General features: G+C 44.7%; 1 pseudogene across 1 annotated transcript; it reads right to left on the reverse strand.

Annotated features, from left to right (window-relative positions):
• Positions 1-17,364: 17,364 nt before the first annotated feature.
• On the reverse strand, positions 17,365-17,601 carry LOC308261424 (small ribosomal subunit protein eS27-like; annotated as a pseudogene). Its single transcript has one exon. The product of its transcript is annotated as a small ribosomal subunit protein eS27-like (transcript).
• Between the last annotated feature and the right edge of the window lie 879 nt (positions 17,602-18,480).

Genomic DNA, 18,480 nt, shown 5'->3' on the forward strand with positions numbered 1-18,480 from the left:
GCAATTTAGCGAGATTCTCAGCAACCTAGGGAGCTCTTGTTTCGAAACAAAAAATAAAAAAGGGCTGGGGGCGTAGCTTGGAGGTAAAATGCTTCTGGGTTCAGTCACCAGAACCAAAAGAATAGAAATATAAAATCAACGTTAGCGGCGGCGGCGGCACAGGTGGGAGCGTGGGAGTCGCGCCGGCTCGCGCAGGCGCAGTGGCGGGCGGAGCCGGGGCGGGGAGACCTTGGCTCCGCCTCCCCAGGCCGCCGGGCCGCTTCCCCTTCCTCGTCCCGCCCACTTTCGCGGGCATCCAACCCTGCGTCTCCTGCGCGCTGACGTCAGGTGCGTGCCCCTGTCCGGCGGCCGAGGAGACCCCGCGCAGTGCTGCCAACGCCCCGGCGGAGGAGCTGAGGTGAGTGCGGGGCCCGCGGCTCCCGGTGGGAGCGGCTTCCCCCCGTCCCGTCTCCCCGCGCCGTCCCGGCCTCCTCCCGCCCTCGAGGGCGCCCGTCTCCGGGGCCCCGGGGCGGCCGGGTGCGCGGGGCCGCGCCGCGCCGGCGCGTGCGTGGCTCGCGCGGGTCGGGGCTCTGCGGGGCGCGGCGGGCCGGGGGCGCGGCGGGGCGGCGGGGCTCGGGGGGCGCGGGGCGGCGGGCGCGGGCCGGCTGTCAGCGGCGGCGGCGGGAGGAAGGGGTCACACCCATCCCGCCGCCGCGCCGCTCCCCTCCCCCGGCCCGCGGGCTCGGGGCGCGGGGCGCGGGGCGCGGGCGGCCGGGCCGGGGCCGCGGGGCTGCGGGCGGCGGCGGCGGCGGGCGCGCCCGGCCCGGCTGGAGGCCGGCTGCGCCCTCGGGCTCGGCCCCGACTTCCTGCTTCGCGGGGCGCCGCCGCCGACATCTTGCGGCGGGCGGGGGAGGGGAGCGGCGTCGCGGGCGCGGCGGGGAAGTGGGGCGGGCGGCGGCCCGGGGCGGCCCGAGCCCCGCGCCCCGTCCCCGGACGCCGGCCGGAGGTCGAGTCCCCGGCATTTCCGTTTCTGCTCCACGTCGCCCGGCTTATTCAGCTGGAGCGTCGCTCGCAGGGAGTCACCTCACCACCTCCCCCAAACCTGCGTTCGGCCCCCTGCTCAGTTCCTCTTATTAGGGGGGAGATTTTCTTTGTTCGCTTGGTTTTTTTTTTTTTCCCTCCCCTTTAAGTCCCGGAGAAATGCAGTGTGGAAGATTACGTCACCGCAGTCTAAGGGGTGAGAGTTTTAACTCCTACAAGTCAAGGACTCGCCAAATTAAGACAGCGCGTTATGTGGCCTTATCGGGGGCACTCTGTGGGTCCTTCTGCCCGCATCTCAACACATCGTATTCAGATGAGAGGTTTTGAAATCCTGCCACCTGGGTTCATGGGCACCTCAAAGGTGTCTAAAAGCCAGGAAGGTTTAAAATCCCGGGATTAGTTTTTTTGCCAGGGAATAAAGCATAAAACAGTATCTTCTACAGCCACTTGTATCGACGTTAACTTTACGGTCTCTTTGGCGGTCCTCTAAATGAACTTATTTGTGGGAGCAGTTGTTTGGTCCAAAATGACTTTCCGAGACTGACTTCTCGCCTGTGACTATTTGGTGTAGAGAACCTGCTCAGGTTGACTGAAGTGCTGTGTGGCCAGCTCGTATTGAATAATCAGTTTATTTTTTTACACCTAATCCGTTTGCCACATAGTTTAGTTACTAAAGACAAGTTTAGGATGGGGGGGGAAACTGGGGATTGAACCAGGGGCATTTTACCTCCAAGCTACACTTCCAGCCCTAGTTTATTTTGAAACCAGTTTTCATTAGGTTGATTAGAGTCCCACTGGCTTGTTTAGGATCCTCCTTTCTCAGTCTCCCAAGTACTGGAATTACAGATGTGTGCCACCACTCCTGGTGGGATTTTTAACCAAAAAACTTGAGTGATAACATTGTAAAGATTCTGTTGTATTGAAGTGTCATTATAAGGGTGGCTCCTGTTGAAACAAGTGTTTTTCTATTGTTGGTCATTTGTATAAGAACAGATTGCTCATTAAGAAACACTTAAAGGGAGTGGTAGGTTCAAATCTGTTTTCTGCAGTGTGTAGGTGTTAGGCGATTGGATAGGCGTGGAGCTTGGATCTTCTGAAATACGTTTGTTAGCTTTAGTGTAGTATCTTATTTTAGGAATATGAAATTGGGGCACTTACCTACTGCAATATTTCTTCAGTCTTCCTGTATGTAAGAAGTTTATAGCTGAGCTTGGTGGCCCACGCTTGTAATCCCAGCATTTGGGAGGCTGAGACAGGAGGATCCGTGGTTCATGGACAGCCTCAGCTACTTAGTGAGGCCCTCCACAACTTAGTGAGACTCTCTTTTAAAATAAAGAATAAAAAATAGGGCAGGGGTGTAGCTCAGAGGTAGAATGCCCTTGGGTTCCATCCTCAGACCTGCAGAAAAGGTTTATATATACAATGTGTGTGTATACATACATATATTTATGTTTTAGAACATAAGAGTATACCAGGTGTGCTGGCACATACTTGTAATCTCAGTACTTGGGAGACTGAGACAGGATGATCCCACAGGTTCAGCTATTTAGTGAGGCTCTCGGCAACATAGACCCTGTTTTCAGATAAAATATAAAATAGGACTGGGAGGAGGGTAGCCTGGAGGTAGAAAGCCCCTGGGTTCCATCCCCAGTATCATGAAAAGCAACAACAACAACATAGAAGTAGTTTGAATGTACAGTATTTATATGTTTTTGTGGCACTGGGGATTGAACCCAGGAACATTCTACCTCTGATCTACACCCCAAACTGTATTTTTTTTTTTTAATTTTGAGACAGGGTCTCACTAGGTGGATGAAAGTCTTAATAGTTGCTGAGATGTTCTTGAACCTGTGATACTTACGTCTCAGGATTACAGGTGTGTGCCACCATGCCTGGCTGAATTTAGTTTTTAGACTGAGACAAAGAGGTTAAGAGATTGGCAATTGACTGAGTATTAAAAATGAACTCTTTTCAGGCCGGGCGTGGTGGCGCACGCTTGTAATCCCCGCGCTTGGGAGGCTGAGACAGGAGGATCGCATGGGTTCGAAGCCAGCCTCAGCTACTTAGTGAGGCTCTCAGCAACTTAGTGAGACCCTGTTTCCAAATAAAATATAAAAAAGGTCTGGGAGTATAGCCCGGAGGTAGAAAGCCTCTGGGTTCCACCCCCAGTACCACCAAAAAAAAAAAAAAAAAAAAAAAGAGCTCTTTTCGCCTGGCATGGTGGCGCATGCTTGTAATCTTAGCATTTGGAAGGCTTAAGACAGAAGGATCCGGGTTCATGGCCAACCTCTGCTACTTAGGTCCTCCACAACTTACTGAGACCCTGTTTCCAAATAAAGAATAAAAAATAAATAAATAGGGCTGGGAGTGTAGCTCAAAGGTAGAATGCCCCTGGGTTCCATCGCAAAAAAAAAAAAAAAGGCTGCTTTCCAGTGATTTCTTTAGGACCTTCAAGGTATCATATGCCCTGTTTTGCCTTAAAATATTGTCATACTATGGCCAATACTTGTACGTGGTAAACTTGATTTTTTTTAGGAATATAAATTAGATGTTACAGCCTAGAGTACTATGTAGACTTAAACCAATTATTGGTAAGATTTTTTTTTTGTACTGAGGATTGAACCCAGGGGCAATTCTACTTCCAAGCTACACTCCCAGCCCCATTCTTTATTTTGAAATAGTCTCACTAAGTTGAAAAGGGCTTCACTAAGCCAGGAACCTGTGATTCTCCTGTTTTAGCTTCCCAAGTACTGGGATTACATGTGTGTGCCACAACGTCCTGCCTAAAATTTTTAAATTAATTTATTTTTGTGGTATTGGGCTTCAACTCAGGGGCATCCCCATCTCTTGTAATTGTTTATTTGGAAACAGGCTGTGAGTTGCTTAGAGCCTTGCCATTTTCCTGAGACTAGCCTCAAACCTGTGATTCTCCTATCTGTCTCTCAAGTAGTACTGGGATTACAGGCATGCACTACCATGCTTGGCCAAAATTTTAAATTTTGAAACAAGGTCTTGATAACTTGCTGAGGTTGGCCTGGAACCTGTGATCCTTTTGTCTTAGCCTCCCAAATACTGGGATTACAGGCATGTACCACCACTCTGGGCTTCAGTAAGATTTATTTTTGGGGGGAGTGGTACTGGGGATTGAACCTAGTGGCATTCTACCTCTGAGCTACATCCTCAGCCCTTTTTCATTTTTTATTTATTTTTATTTTTATTATTATTTTTTGTGGTGCTGGGGATTGAACCCAGGGACATTCTACCTCCAAGCTATACCCCAGCTCAATTTTTTTATTCTTTATTTTGAGACAGGGTTTCACTAAGTTGCAGAGTGCCTCACAGAGTAGCTGCAGTCCTGTCTCAGCCTCTCAGGTACTGGATTACAAGGGTGTACCACCGGCTAGCCCTTTTCTTTGTTTGTTTGTTTGTTTGTTTCTTTCTTTTTTTGGTGGTACTGGGGTTCCTGGAAGCCCTTCTACCTCCAGGCTACAGTTTCAGACCTATTTTTTTATACTTTTAAAAATTTGGAAACAGGGTCTCTTAAACCAGCAAGGCTGGCTTTGAACCTGTGGGATCCTCCTGTCTCTGCCTCCCAAGTGTGGGGATTACAGGGATTACAAGCGTGTGCCACCATGCCCAGCTAGCCCTTTTTTCTTTTGAAATAGGGTCTCGCTAAGTTGAGGAGGCTGGCTTCAAAACTCTGATCCTCCTATCTCAAAAGCCTGTCAAAATCAAATTTTGAAGTTTTCACTCATATATTTTAAATGCATTTCTCTCTTTTAGTTTTTATTTTGAGAGGATAAGAACACTTAATTACTTTAGGCCTTCTTTGATAGGAAGGTTAATAAACATTTCTATATATCCTAGTCTAGGGGCTTCCTTCTAGACTTTTGTGATAATATATTTGTTGATTTCCTCTATTAAAATGTAAGTTGAGGCTCTGGGCTTGGTGGCACACACGTACTGTGATCCCATTACTTGGTGAAATTAGGAGGATTGCAGATTTAAGACCAGCCTCAGCAACTTAGTGAGACTCTCAACTTGGTGAGCTTGTTTTCAAATAAAATATAAAATAGGGTTGGGAGCTGGGTGGTGTGGTGCGCGCTTGTAATCCCAGCATTCAGGAGCCTGAGAACAGACGATCCCGGTTCGTGAACAGCCACAACTACATAGGCCCTCCTCAATTTAGTGAGACCCTGTTTCAAAATAAAGAATAAAAAATAGGGCTTGGGGTGCAGCTCAGAGGTCAAATGCCCCTGGGTTCCATCCCCAGTACACCCCCCCCCAACAAAACCAGGGTTGGGGTATAGCTTGGAAATAGAAAGCTTCTGGGTTCAATCCCTCACCCCCAGCACCCCTTCCCCCCACATTGCATGTCTGTCTCTATCACTTTGAACTACATTATGATACTATAATACACCAATAAAATATGTGTGTGTATATATACTCTGTGTGTGTGTGTGTGTGTGTGTGTGTGTGTGTGTGTGTGTCTCCTGGGAATTGAACCCAAAGGCATTCTACCTCTGAGCTATGCTCCCAGACGGATTTTATTTCTTATTTTGGAAACAGGGTCTCGCTAGGTTGTGGAGAACCTTGGTAAATTGCTGAGGCTGTTCTTGAACCTATGGTGTGATCCTCCTGACTTAGCCTCTCAAGCGCCACCACACTTGGACACACACACTTAAGTTTAGCCAGTTGAGTAGCATAAGCCTATAAACTCAGTACTTGGGAGGCTGAGACCAAGAAAATTGTAGGTTGGAGGCCAGCCTTGGCAGTTTATTGAGACTTTGTTTCAAAACAAAAAATAAAATGGGCTGGGAGTGTAGCTCAGGTGTAGAATCCCCCTGGGTTCAACCTCCAGTACCCAAAACAAAAATAGGTAAGTTCAGTGAGTCCTGGACTTTGGCCTGAAGTGCACACTCCTGTATCCTTAGCACCTGTAATACATCCAAACATACAGTAGGTTTAAAAGAACTTGTCAGGCGGGCGTGCTGGTGCATACTGTGATCCAGGACTTGGGAGGCGGAGACAGGAGCATCACAGGTTTGCTGCCAGCCTCAGCTACTCAGTGAGGCCCTCCACAACTTAGTGAAACTCTATTTCAAAATAAAAAATAGAGGTCGGGGTGTAGTTTGAGGTGGAATGCCCCTGGGTTCCGTCCCCAGTACCACACACAGGAAAAAACGTTAAATGAATGAATTTCATGCTGTATGATGTTTAACATTTTTCCTTTTTGCATGTTCCATTCCTAGTCAACCTCTGTGCTCTGTCAGCCATAGCCATATTTGGGCTCACTGAAGTGTCCATTACCAGCCTCTTCTCCTTGACTTTATCTGTCTGTTTGTTCCTGTATCTTTTGCAGCTGCACTGTCTGGACAATTTCCATCATTGAGAAAATCTTCTGATGTCTAGTTCTCTTATTCTCCTAGAAATTATTCAGATTAAATGTTTGTTTCTTTATCTTCCTCTATTTCTTTGTTTGCAAATAACAGCTTATTTTTGTTGATTCTTTTCTACAGTATCAAATTTCTAGTCAAGTTATGCTTTGTCCCTTAGGAGTTTTTACTTTTAGTTACTCATGTCTTCAGTCCAAAGTGTTTTTACTACAGCAATTTTCATTAGTGCCATTTCAACTGTTCCTGCTAATGCTGCTGTTGTAAGTCAGAACTCTTCTGCACCAGTTGTCCCTGGGACATTGGCCTCAAATTTCTTATTTGGTGAAGTGAAACCAAGTGTTTGCACCAAAATGGTGTCCCTCCTTGCAACATACATACATCTTAATTAATTCATGGTACCTGGGATTGAACTCTGAGCTGTCTTCTTTTAATTTTGAAAGGGCGCCTCACTAAGTTGCTAAGGGTCTAATGAGTTGCTGAGGCTGGCCTGGAACCTGTGATCCTCCTCTCTCAGCCTCCCAAGCACAAGTGTGCGACACCACGCCCTGCTGAAAAAAATTCTTTATAAAACCCAATACTTGTCATTAGCTGCTATGCTGGACTCCAGAACATTTCTTCTCTTTCTTTTTTTTTCTTTTTCTTTTATGGTACTGGGGATTGAACTCATGGGCATTCTGCATCTGAGCTGTAACATCATCCCTATTTCTGATTCTTTATTTTTGAAACAGAGTATCACTAACTTGGAGAGGGCCTCTCTAAATAGCTGAGGCTGGCCATGAACCTGGGATTCTCTTGTCTCAGCCTCTTAAGTACTGGGATAACAAGTGTGTGCCACCACACCTGGCTAAGATTTTTTTTGTGGTACTGGGGTAGAACCCAGGGGCTTTTTTTTTTCTACTCCAGACCTATTTCATATTTTATTTTATTTTATTTTTTGCGGTACTGGGGGTGGAACCTAGGGGGATTCTACCTCTGAGCTACATTCCAAGCCCTATTTTTTATTCTTTATTTTGAAACAGGGTCTCACTAAGATGCAGAGGGCCTCACTAAGTACTGAGGCTGTCCTTGAACAACGATCCTCCCGTCTCAGCCTCCCAAATGCTGGGATTACAAGCTTGTGCCACCATACCCGGCCTCATACATTATTTGGAAACAGGGTCTAAGTTGCTGAGAGCCTCACTGAGTAGCCAAGGCTGGTTTCAAACCTGTGCAGTCCTCCTGTCTCAGCCTCCCAAGTGCTGGGATTACAAGCCAGGCTGGCTAAGAATATATTATTAAATCATGGTGCTCACCAAGTGTTGGTTCTCTGTCACCTATAGAGAACCTCTGTCTTAGATTGTGTTTTATTTTTGTGGGGGTACTGAGGATTGAACCCATGGGTCCTCTACTAGGTAACATTGCCAGCCAGCCCTTTTTAATTTTGAGACAGAGTTTTGCTAGGTTGTCCAGGCTGTCCACAAGTTTTTTTTTGTGTGTGTGATATTGGGGATAGAACCCAGGGGCATTCTACCTCTGAGCTACACCCTCAGCCCTATTTTATATTTTGAAACTGTCTCACTGAGTTGCCAAGGGCCTCACTAAGTAGCTGAGGCTGTCCCCAAGATGCTCCTGTCTCAGCCTTCCAAATGCTGGGATTACAAGCATGCGCCACCACGCCCGGCTTTGTCTTCAAATTTTTGATCTTCCTGCCTTAGCCTCTAGAATTGCTCGGGGATAGGCATGTGCCACCACTACCGGCCTCATTTTTGTTCTTTTAACAACTTTTACTTTAACAAATAATTTTCTTTAAGCTGTTTATTTCTATTTGCTGTTTCACTTCTATTGCTGTTTTTATTGAGTGAGATACTGCTAGTGTAGTGATAAGCATAGATTTTTTTAATATTTATATTTTTATATTTATATGTAGCTCGGAGGTAGATATTTTTATATCTACCTCCGAGCTACAGCCCCAACCCTATTTTTTTATGCTTTATTTTGAAATAGGGTCTCACTAAGTTTTGGAGGGCCTCACTAAATAGCTGGTTTTTTTATTTTTATTTTTTCGTACTGGGGGTGGAACCCAGGGGCATTCTATCTCCGAGCTAAACACCCAGTCCTATTTTTTTATTCTTTATTTTGAAACAGGGTCTCATTGAGTTGCAAAGGGCATCACTAAGTAGCTGAGGCTGTCTGCGAACCGCGATCCTCTAGTCTCAGCCTCCCATATGCTGGGATTATAAGTGTGTGCCACCACTCCTGGCAATAGCTGTTACTTTTTAAGGACTTTTAAAGGATGATATTGGGTTTATTTCTCTAATATGTTTATTTTTTTCTTAAAATATTTGGTGTAGCCAGGCATGGTGGCACACGCTCGCAATCCCAGCATTTTGGAGGCTAAAACAGGAGGATCCTGGTTTGGTGTAGCTGGGCATGGTGACTCAACGCTTATAATCCTAGTACTTGGGAGGCTGAGACAGGAGAATGGCGAGTTTCTGGCCAGCTGCAGCTACTTAGGTCCTCTGCAACTTAGACCCTGTTTCAGAATAAAGAATTAAAAGAGCTGGGTGTGGTGGTGCATGCTTGTAATCCCAGCATTTGGGAGGCTAAGACAGGAGGATCCTGGTTTGTGGAGAGCCTCAGCTCCTTAGTGAGGCCCTTTATAACTCAGTGAGATCCTGTTTCAAAATTAAGAATAAAAAATAGGGCTGGGAGTGTAGTCAGAGGTAGAATGCCCCTGGGTTCCATCCCCAGAACCGCAAAAAAAAAAAAAAAAAAAAAAAAAAAGCCTGGAGGTGTATCTTAGAGGTAGATTGACCCTGGGTTCAATCCCCACAAAACAAAACTATTTGGTGCATGAGAAATTCACTAGCACTATCTTTATGCCGTATATTTTCTTGAGTAATACTTCTTAGAGTTTTCAAATCAAAACAGCCAACCAGGCATGGTGGTGCACACTTGTAATCCCAGTACTTGGGAGGATGAGACTGGAGGATGGAGGATTGCAGGTTTGCCGCCAGTCTCAGCTACTTAGTGAGACCCTGGACAAATTAGTGAGACCTTGCTAAAAAAAAAAAAAAAAAAAATAGGGATGGGGTGTAACTTGTAGGTAGAATGCCCCTGGAATCCTCAATAATACGTGCGCGCACGCACACACACACATACACACACACACACACACACACACACACACACACACGACATCCCATAGAGAACCAGGCATGGTGGCTGGCGCACGCTTTTAATCTCAGCATTTGGGAGCCTGAAACCAGAGGATCGCGGTTCGCAGACAGCCTCAGCCACTTGGTGAGGCCCTCCGCAACTTAGTGAGACCCTGTTTCAAAATAAAGAATAAAAATAGGGCAGGGGATGTGGCTCGAGGTCAAATGCCCCTCCCTGGGTTCCATCCCCAGACCCGCAAAAAAAAAAAAAAAAAAAAAAAAGACATTCCATAGAAAAGTATTTGTGTGCCGGGCGGGCGTGGTGGCTCACGCTTGTAATCCCCGAGCTTGGGAGGCGGAGACAAGAGGATCGCGCTGGTTTGGAGCCAGCCTTGCTGGCTTAAGAGACCCTGTTTCCAAATAAAAAATATAAAATAGGTCTGGGAGTGTAGCCTGGAGGTAGAAGGGCTTCCAGGAACCCCAGTACTACCAAAAAAAAAAAGTATTTGTGTGTCTCATAACGTAAATGCAGAGGCTGCTCTTTGCTGGACAGAGTGGTTGCAGACCTAGTATGCTAGGAGAACTGGGGAACAGTGAGCTCAGGCACACCTGTATCCACCCTCTTCCCAAGTGAAACCATCCATTGTTAGAAATAAAAGCAGTCATTCTTTTCAGTGAAAAGATTATCACTGTGTGTTACTCTGTAAAAAGAGAAGAGCTTTCTGAGGACAGTTCAGATGAAGAACTGATGAAACCAGAGGAAGAAGAAGAGGTGGAATAAATGAATACGATGTTAATTAGTGTTAAGGAATATGAAAAAAGAGGATAAATTTAGAAGAAAGCACAAGATCTCAGCTGCAGTCCATATGCTCTTGTTGGTAGGTGGTTTACGAATATTTCTAGTATTTTGTTTTTAAATCTTTTTAAAAGCAGGTGAAGAAGAGTGGGAAGACTAAAAGAATAAAATTTTAAAAAATGATATCTCTGGTTTCATGAATTTTTATTATAACGCAACTTCCCTGTAATTACTGATACTTGTTTCACTAGCTGAATGCTTTTGGACAAGAGTTCAAATACAGATTCCTTCTGAAATGAAATTAAGCTATCTTTGTCACTTACTGCTTTTCCAGAAAATCCTATTTTTATTGCAGGTTCACAGCCAACCTGGGCATCTCAGGACCCCAGCAACCTAGTGAGACCCTGTTTCCAAATAAATTTAAAAAATCAGGTTGGGGGGTCAAAGGTAGAATGCCTCTGGATTCAATCCTCAGTGCCATTAAAAAAAATCTATTTAAAAAATATCATTCTATTTATTTGTGTACTGGGGATTGAATTTCTTCGGGGTGTTCTATCACTGAGTTATACCCCTGGCCCTTCTTTATTATTTTGGAACAGGTTCTTACCGAGTTACCATGTGCTGGCCTTGAACCTGTGATCCTCCTGTCTCAGTCTCTCAAGTATTGAGATAGGCATGCACCACCATGCCCAGTTTCTTTTACTCAAATCTTTATGATCCTCCAAGGGCCACTGCCTTTGGGAGACACTCGTTGACTCCCAGCCCACCTCCATGCTCCCTAGAAGTACCTGTGTCACCCTGGGAACACTTCCACGTAGGCCAGTAGGGTGCTCAGCAAAGAAAGAATGACCCAGTAATTCCAGAATGGCCTGTCCCTGAATACCCTAAGGTCCCCACAGCCCTGTGCCTGCCGCCCACAGCCGCGGACAAAGTCCTTTACATACCCCCTTATTGTCTGTATCCTGGAGGTAGAATGCCTGTGGGTTCAACCTTTAGTATCAAAAAGAAAAATAGGAAAAAAAATATGTGTTGGTAACACATTTGCATCTTGTGTGTGTGTGTGTGTGTGTGTGTGTGTGTGTGTGTGTGTGTGTGTGTGGTGTTGGGGTTTGAACCTAGGGGCATTTTACTTTTGAGCTACACCTCAGCCTGATTTTTTATTCTTTATGTTGAAACAGGGTCTTACTAAGTTGCAGAGGCCTCACTAAGTATCTGAGGCTGGCTGGGAACCTGCCATCCTCCTGTCCTAGCCTCCCAAGTACTGGGATTACAAGCATGCACCACCACGCCTGGCTTCAAATCTGCCTTTTCAAACACTGAAACTAAGAGCAACACCATGTAGGCACAAACTTCTACCCTGTCAATTATTTCTTCAGATTTTATACAGCATGTTTTGAAAAGTAAGCTTTTAAAAGGGTATCAGAATGCATTATGGAATGCCATTGTTTAATGTCTGTCTTGAAGGACTTTAGTTAATACTGTCACTGATTGAAAGTGATTACACAGCTGGGTGTGGTGTTGCACATTTGTAGTCTCAGCATTTGGGAGGCTGACAGGAGGATTGAGGTTCACAGACAGCCTCAGCTACTTAGTGAGGCCTTTTGCAACTCACTGTTTCAAAATACAGAATTAAAAATAGGGCTGGGGTGTAGCTTAGAGTTAGAATGCCCCTAGGTTCCATCCCCAGTACTGTGTGGGGGGGGAAGATTACAGTTGTTTCTACTTCCTGACATACGCTTTCCTGGATAGCTGTCACATCTACAACTCTTTCCTCATATGTCAGTTTTGGAGTAAGAACTCCTCTGACTACACTATTTTATGGTGTGTGTGTGTGTGTGTGTGTGTGTGTGTGTGTGTGTGTGAGAGACTGGGGGTGGAACCCAGGGACCTTTCACCACCAAGCTACACCCCTAGTCCTTTTTTTTTTTTTTCCTTTTGTGGGTCTGGGGATGGAATCTAGAGGTATTTGACCTCTGGGTTACACCCCCTGCCCTATTTTTTATTTTTTATTTTGAAACAAAGTCTCACTGAGTTGCTAAGGTCCTCACTAAGTAGCTGAGGCTGTCCATGAACCGTGAACCTCTGGTCTCAGCCTCCTGAATGTTGGGATTACAAGTGTGCACCACCACACCCGGCTTCCCACTTCTATTTTTATTTTTTATTTTGGAAAAGGGTTTCATTAAGTTGCAGAGACCCTCACTAAGTAGCTGAGGCCAGCCGATCCTTCTGTCTCAGCCTCCCAGGTACTGGGATTACAAGTATTCACCACCAGGGCCAGTTCCTGACCACACTCTTTTAAACGGTAGCCCATTTCAACCATACCCTGAGGCACTCTACTCCCTAAGCAAGTCCGCGATGTTGAGGGACTACCCCAATTGTATTGACTTTCTTAATTTTTTTGGTGGTACTGAAGATAGAACTCAGGGAAGGTGTACTTCTGAGCTCTTAATTTTTTTCGTGGTACTGAAGGTAGAACCCAGGGAAGGTGTACTTCTGAGCTATACCTTCAGCACTGTTTTATTTTTTTATTTTGAAACAGGGTCTTACTAACTGAACTTGTGATCCTTCTGTTTCAGTCTCTCATGTACTGGGATTACAGGTGTGCCCCACCTTTACACCTGTAAAGGTGTACTGCCCTTTTTTTTTTTGTGGTACCGGGGATTGGATTTAGGGGCTTTCTACTTCTGAGTTACACCCCTGGCCCTATTTTATTTTGAAACAAGATCTCACTAAATTGCAGAGGACTTCACTAGGTAGCTTGAGGCTGGTTGTAAACCTGTAATTCTCTTGTCTCAGCCTTCCAAGTACTGAGATTATAGGTGTGTGCCACAATGCTCTGCTTGTACTGACTTTTTTCTTTTTTTGCTGTGCTGGGGAATTGATTTTTTTTTTTTTTTTTTTTTTTTTTTTGTGGTACTGGGGATGGGACCCAGGGGCTTTCTACCTCTGAGGTACTCTTCCAGACCTATTTTATATTTTATTTGGAAACAGGGTCTCACTAAGTTGCTGAGAACCTCACTAAGTAGCTGAGGTAGGCTTCAAACCTGTACAATCCTGGTCTCAGTCTCCCATGTACTGGGATTACAAGGGGCATTGAACCTCCGGGCTACACCCCCTGCCCTATATTTTGTTTTTTAATTTGGAACAGGGTCTAAATTTGCAGAGGACCTCACTAAGTAGGTCTGTGAACTGCGATCTTCCTGTCTCAGCCTCCCGAATGTTGGGATTACAAGCATGTGCCACCATGTCCGGCTTAGTCTTTATTTTTTTTATTTTTTGTGGTACTGGCCATTGAACCCAGAGGCTTCTACCTCTAAGCTACACCCCCAGCCCTATTTATTTTTTTTTTTTGCAGTACTGGGTATGGAGTCCAGAGGCATTCTACCCCGAGCTACTCCACCAGCCCTATTTTTAATTTATTGTGAAACCGTCTCACTGAGTTGCAGAAGGCCTCACTAAGTAGCTGAGGCTGTCTGTGAAACACGATCCTCCTGTCTCAGCCTCCCATGTACTGGGATTACAAGCGTGCTCCACCATGCCCAGCTCCCAGCCCTATATTTTATTCTTTTTTTTTTTTGGTGGTACTGGGGTTCCTGGAAGCCCTTCTACCTCCGGGCTACACTCCCAGACCTATTTTTACATTTTTATTTGGAAACAGGGTCTCCTAAGCGCACGCGGCTGGCTTTGAACCTGCTCGATCCTCCTGTCTCTGCTTCCCAAGCGCGGGGATTACAAGCGTGTGCCACCACGCCCGGCTATATATTTTATTCTTTATTTTGAAACAGGGTCTCACTGAGTTGCAAAGGGCCTCACTGAGTAGCTGAGGCTTTTCTTGAACCTCAGTCCTCCTGTCTCAGCTTCCCAAATACTGGGGTTACAAGTGTGTACCACCACACCTGGCTGGGGATCTTGTTTATTAAGTGACATACATACCAGTTATAAACGTACCAGACAAACACTTACTGGTAAAAACTTAAAAAAAAAAAATTGTCCTACTGGGAATAAACTCCAGATGCTTTACCACTGATCTACATCCTCAGTCCTTTTTATTTTTAAATTTTAGACAGGGTCCTGCTCAGTTCCTAGGCTGGTCTCAAACTTGTGGTCTTCCTGTGTTAGCCTCTTGAGTCTTTGGTAGTATCATAAGCACTGGACCCTGTAATTAATTTTTTTTTTTTTTTTTTTGTACTGGGGCTTGAACACAGGGGCATTCTACTTCTGAGCTACACACCCAGACCAAATTTTTATTCTTTCTTTTTTTTTTTTTTTTTTTTTTTGTGGTACTGGGATTCCTGGAAGCCCTTCTACTTCTGGACTACACTCCCAGACCTATTTTATACTTTTTTATTTTTGGAAACAGAGTCTTTTTTTATTCTTTGAAACGGCTTCATTAAGTTGCTGAGGCTGGTTTCTGTGATTCTCCTGTCTCAGCCTCCCAAATACTCGGATTACAGGCATGCACTTCTTCATAGTTCTGGAGGCTAGAAGTTTGTGATGAAAGTGTTGGCAGGGTTAATTTCTTCTTAGGCTCTCTCTTCTTGGCTATCTGAAGCCAGCTTTCAGTGTTTTCACGTGGTCTTCCCTCTGTTGTCCTAAACTTCTCTTTTTTTGTGTGATGCTTTTTTTCTTATGATGCCAGGGCCTTATGCATGCAAGATACTTGCTCTACCACTGAGTTATACTCTCAGCCTTAAATCTTTTCTTCCCCACTGCCCATTTTTTCTTTTGGTACTGAGAATGGAACCCAGGGCCTTCTACCTCCTATACCTCCAGACTTATAAGGACACTTAAACAAGCTGGGTGTGGTGGTGCACACTTGTAATGGCCTAGTATTTGGAAGGCTGAGACAGGAGGATCACCAGTTTGTGGCCAACCTCGGCTACTTGGTGAGGCCTTCCGCAACTTAGCGAGACCCTGTTTCAAAGTAAAGAGAAAAAATTAGTGCTGGGGTGTAGTTTGGAGATAGAATGCCCCTGGGTTCAATTCCTAGTAAAAGGGGGAAAAAAATAAGGACACTAATCATATTGGATTAGGGTCCACCTGTATGACCTCATTTTACTTTAATTATCTCTTTTAAGGCCCCATCTCCAAACACAAGTGAAATTCTGAAAATCCAGCCTTTTATTATTATTATTATTGTTTATTTATTTATTTTATTGTTGTTGTACTGGGGGTGGAACCCAGAGGCCTTCTACCTCTGGGCTATACTCCCAGACCTATTTTATATTTTTATTTGGAAACAGGGTCTCACTAAGTTGCTGAGAGCCTCACTTAAGTAGCTGAGGCTGGCTTCGAACCTGTGTGATCCTCCTGCCTCAGCCTCCCAAGTGTGGGGATTACAAGCGTGTGCCACCATGCCTGGCTTTTAAAAATTTTTGAAATAGGGTCTTTATGATTACTGAAAGTCTCACTCCATTGCTGGGGCTGTCCTTGAACCTGTGATCCTTCTGTCTCAGGTTCTAAAATACAGCAATTTAGGTTACCATGCCTGACCCCTTTATGTTTTTTGAAAGCAAAAATGTAGGAGCGGTCACTAGGATTACAAGAGCGCACACTTGTAATCCTAGTACTTGGGAGGTCAAGATGGGAGGATTGCAGAATCAAGGCAAGCCTCAGCAATACAAGGCCCTCTGCAACTTAGACTCTTTCAAAATATAGAATAAAATAGGGCTAGGAGCATAGCTTAGAGGCAGAATGCCCCTGAGTTTAATCTCTAGTACCAAGCACACACATAAAACAATAAAAAATAGGACTGGGAGCCTGGCTTGGTGGCACATATTTTTAATCCCAGCATTTGGGAGGCTGAGACAGGAGGAAAATGGTTCACAGACAGCCTCAGGTACTTAGTGAGGCCCTTTGTAACTCAGTGAGACCCTGTTTCAAAATAAAGAATAATAATTAAAAAAGTCAAAGCCAGGCATGGTGGCACATGCTTGTAATTCCAGCATTCGAGAGGCTGAGACTGGAGGATCGTGGTTCGCAGCCAGCCTCAGCTACTTAGGCTCTTTGCAACTCAGTGAGACCCTGTTTTAAAATAAAGAATAAAAAATAGGGCAGGGGGTATAGCTAGAAGGTAGAATGCCCCTGGGTTCCACCCCCCCCCCACACAAATCGGGCTGGGAGTATAAGCTGGAAGGTAGAATGCCCCTGGGTTCTATTCCCAGAAGAAAAAGAAAAAATAGGACTGGGGGTGTAGTTCAGAGGTAGAATGCCCTTGGGTTCAATCCTGAATTACCCCTCCCCCCACAAAAATATTGGGTGTTAGGTTATAATATTTTCAGGGACAATTTATAGTAATCTCCGGTCTCTTTTAATAAAAAGCTTTGTAAGTGCTCTTATTTTGCGTTCACTTTAATGGAGTATGGAACACATCCTGCTTTAGAAGATTGCCTACATATGACAAATTGGATGCTTATTGATTATTGTACAAGGGCAGTAGAATCTCATTTGAGTGCTAAATGATACGCGTGGAGCAACCCATTTAATTCTCACAAACAACTTAGGATTTTGATACTACTATCTGTTTCACAAATGGAGAAATGAAGCCTGTTCAGGGTTACATAGAATGAGAATATGAGTGTTAGGGCTTCCTGGCCTGAGAGCTCATGGAGTTTACTTTTGTATTTTTTCCCTTGGCATATTATAGACTTCCTAAGTATTCATTGTATGATTAATGTTATTTTGTCTCTTTTTATAATAGAGGTGGGTTTCAAACCTACTGTAACATTTCTATCTCTTGGCTTTTGTATAGTGTGACATCGTATCTTTTTTAAATTTTTTTTTTTTTTTTTGGCCGGTCTGGGGATGGAACCCAGGGGGATTTGACCTCTGAGCTACACTCCCTATCCTATTTTTTTATTCTTTATTTGAAACAGGGTCTACTTTGTGGAGGGCCTCACTAAGTAGCTGAGGCTGCCTGTGAACTGTGATCCTCCTGTCTCAGCCTCTCAAATGCTGCTCCACCATTTCCGGCTCTCTTTTTTTAATATCCAAAATGTGTTTATCGGGATGGCTTCTAGTGCTGCTTCCTCCTGAGGAAACGCCCTTTTGTAGGCCTTGCTTTTCCTCCTGTAGGCTGACAGGGCAGTGGAGCAGCCAACACACCACACTACTGTTTGTACAGACTGTGGTGACTTGGTAGCGTCTTGGGCATTTCATGTTCATGAAGTGAGTTGGGTCTCTGCACCAGGCACTTCTTGTGTTTCCTCTTTTCTTTTGGAGAGGGATGAAGGAGAGCCTTTGCCAGAGGCATGTTCTCATGGGGAGGTCATACTCTACTGTGAATGAAAGGCTGTTTGAAACTATCTTTGATAGTAGAATGAGATGTCTAAAAGGATGGATCAAATTAGCAAATACCCTTGTCATATAGAAACAAGGATATTTCTAGGTTCCTCTTATTTATGGTCTTTAGATGTTTTTGCTTAACAGCAGTAATTCTAATCTTTATCATAGGACCATTTTTTTCCCTTTTTTTGCGGGTTTGGAGATGGAACCCAGAGGCATTCAACCTCTGAACTACACACCCTGCCCTATTTTCTATTCTTTATTTTAAAACAGGGTCTCACTAAGTTGTGGAGGGCCTCACTAAGTAGCTGAGGCTGTCCATGAACTGCGATCTTCCTGTCTCAGCCTCCTGAATGCTGGGATTACAAGTGTGTGCTACCACGTCTGGCTTGGTTTTGGTTTCTTCAGTTTTTTTTTTTGGGGGGGGTATTGGAAATTGAATCCAGGGACATTCTACTCCAAACTATACTCCTAGCCCTATTTTTTATTTTGAAACAGGGTCTCACTAAGTTGTGGAGGGCCTCATTAAGTAGCTGAGGCTGGCCATGAACCTGTCATCCTCCTGTCTTAGCCTCTTAAATACTGGGATTACAAGCATGTGCTACCATCCCCGGCAAGTTTTTTTTTTAAGGTTTTTACCCAGTGACAGGTGGTGAACTAGTTGCTTTATATACCCCATTTCGCTTTATAGTAGTTTTGTGAATTAGATATTATTTGTAGATGAGAATATTAAGGTATAGAAGTGAAGCAACTTCCTACTTGGGTCTGTACACATAGAAGTAGAGCTTAGATCGGAACCCGTATTTACTTGCCTCTGGAAATCTTTTTGTCTTCATAATAGTCAACA

Source organism: Muscardinus avellanarius (assembly GCF_963383645.1).
Source record: "Muscardinus avellanarius genome assembly, chromosome: 3".
NCBI lineage: Eukaryota > Metazoa > Chordata > Mammalia > Rodentia > Gliridae > Muscardinus > Muscardinus avellanarius.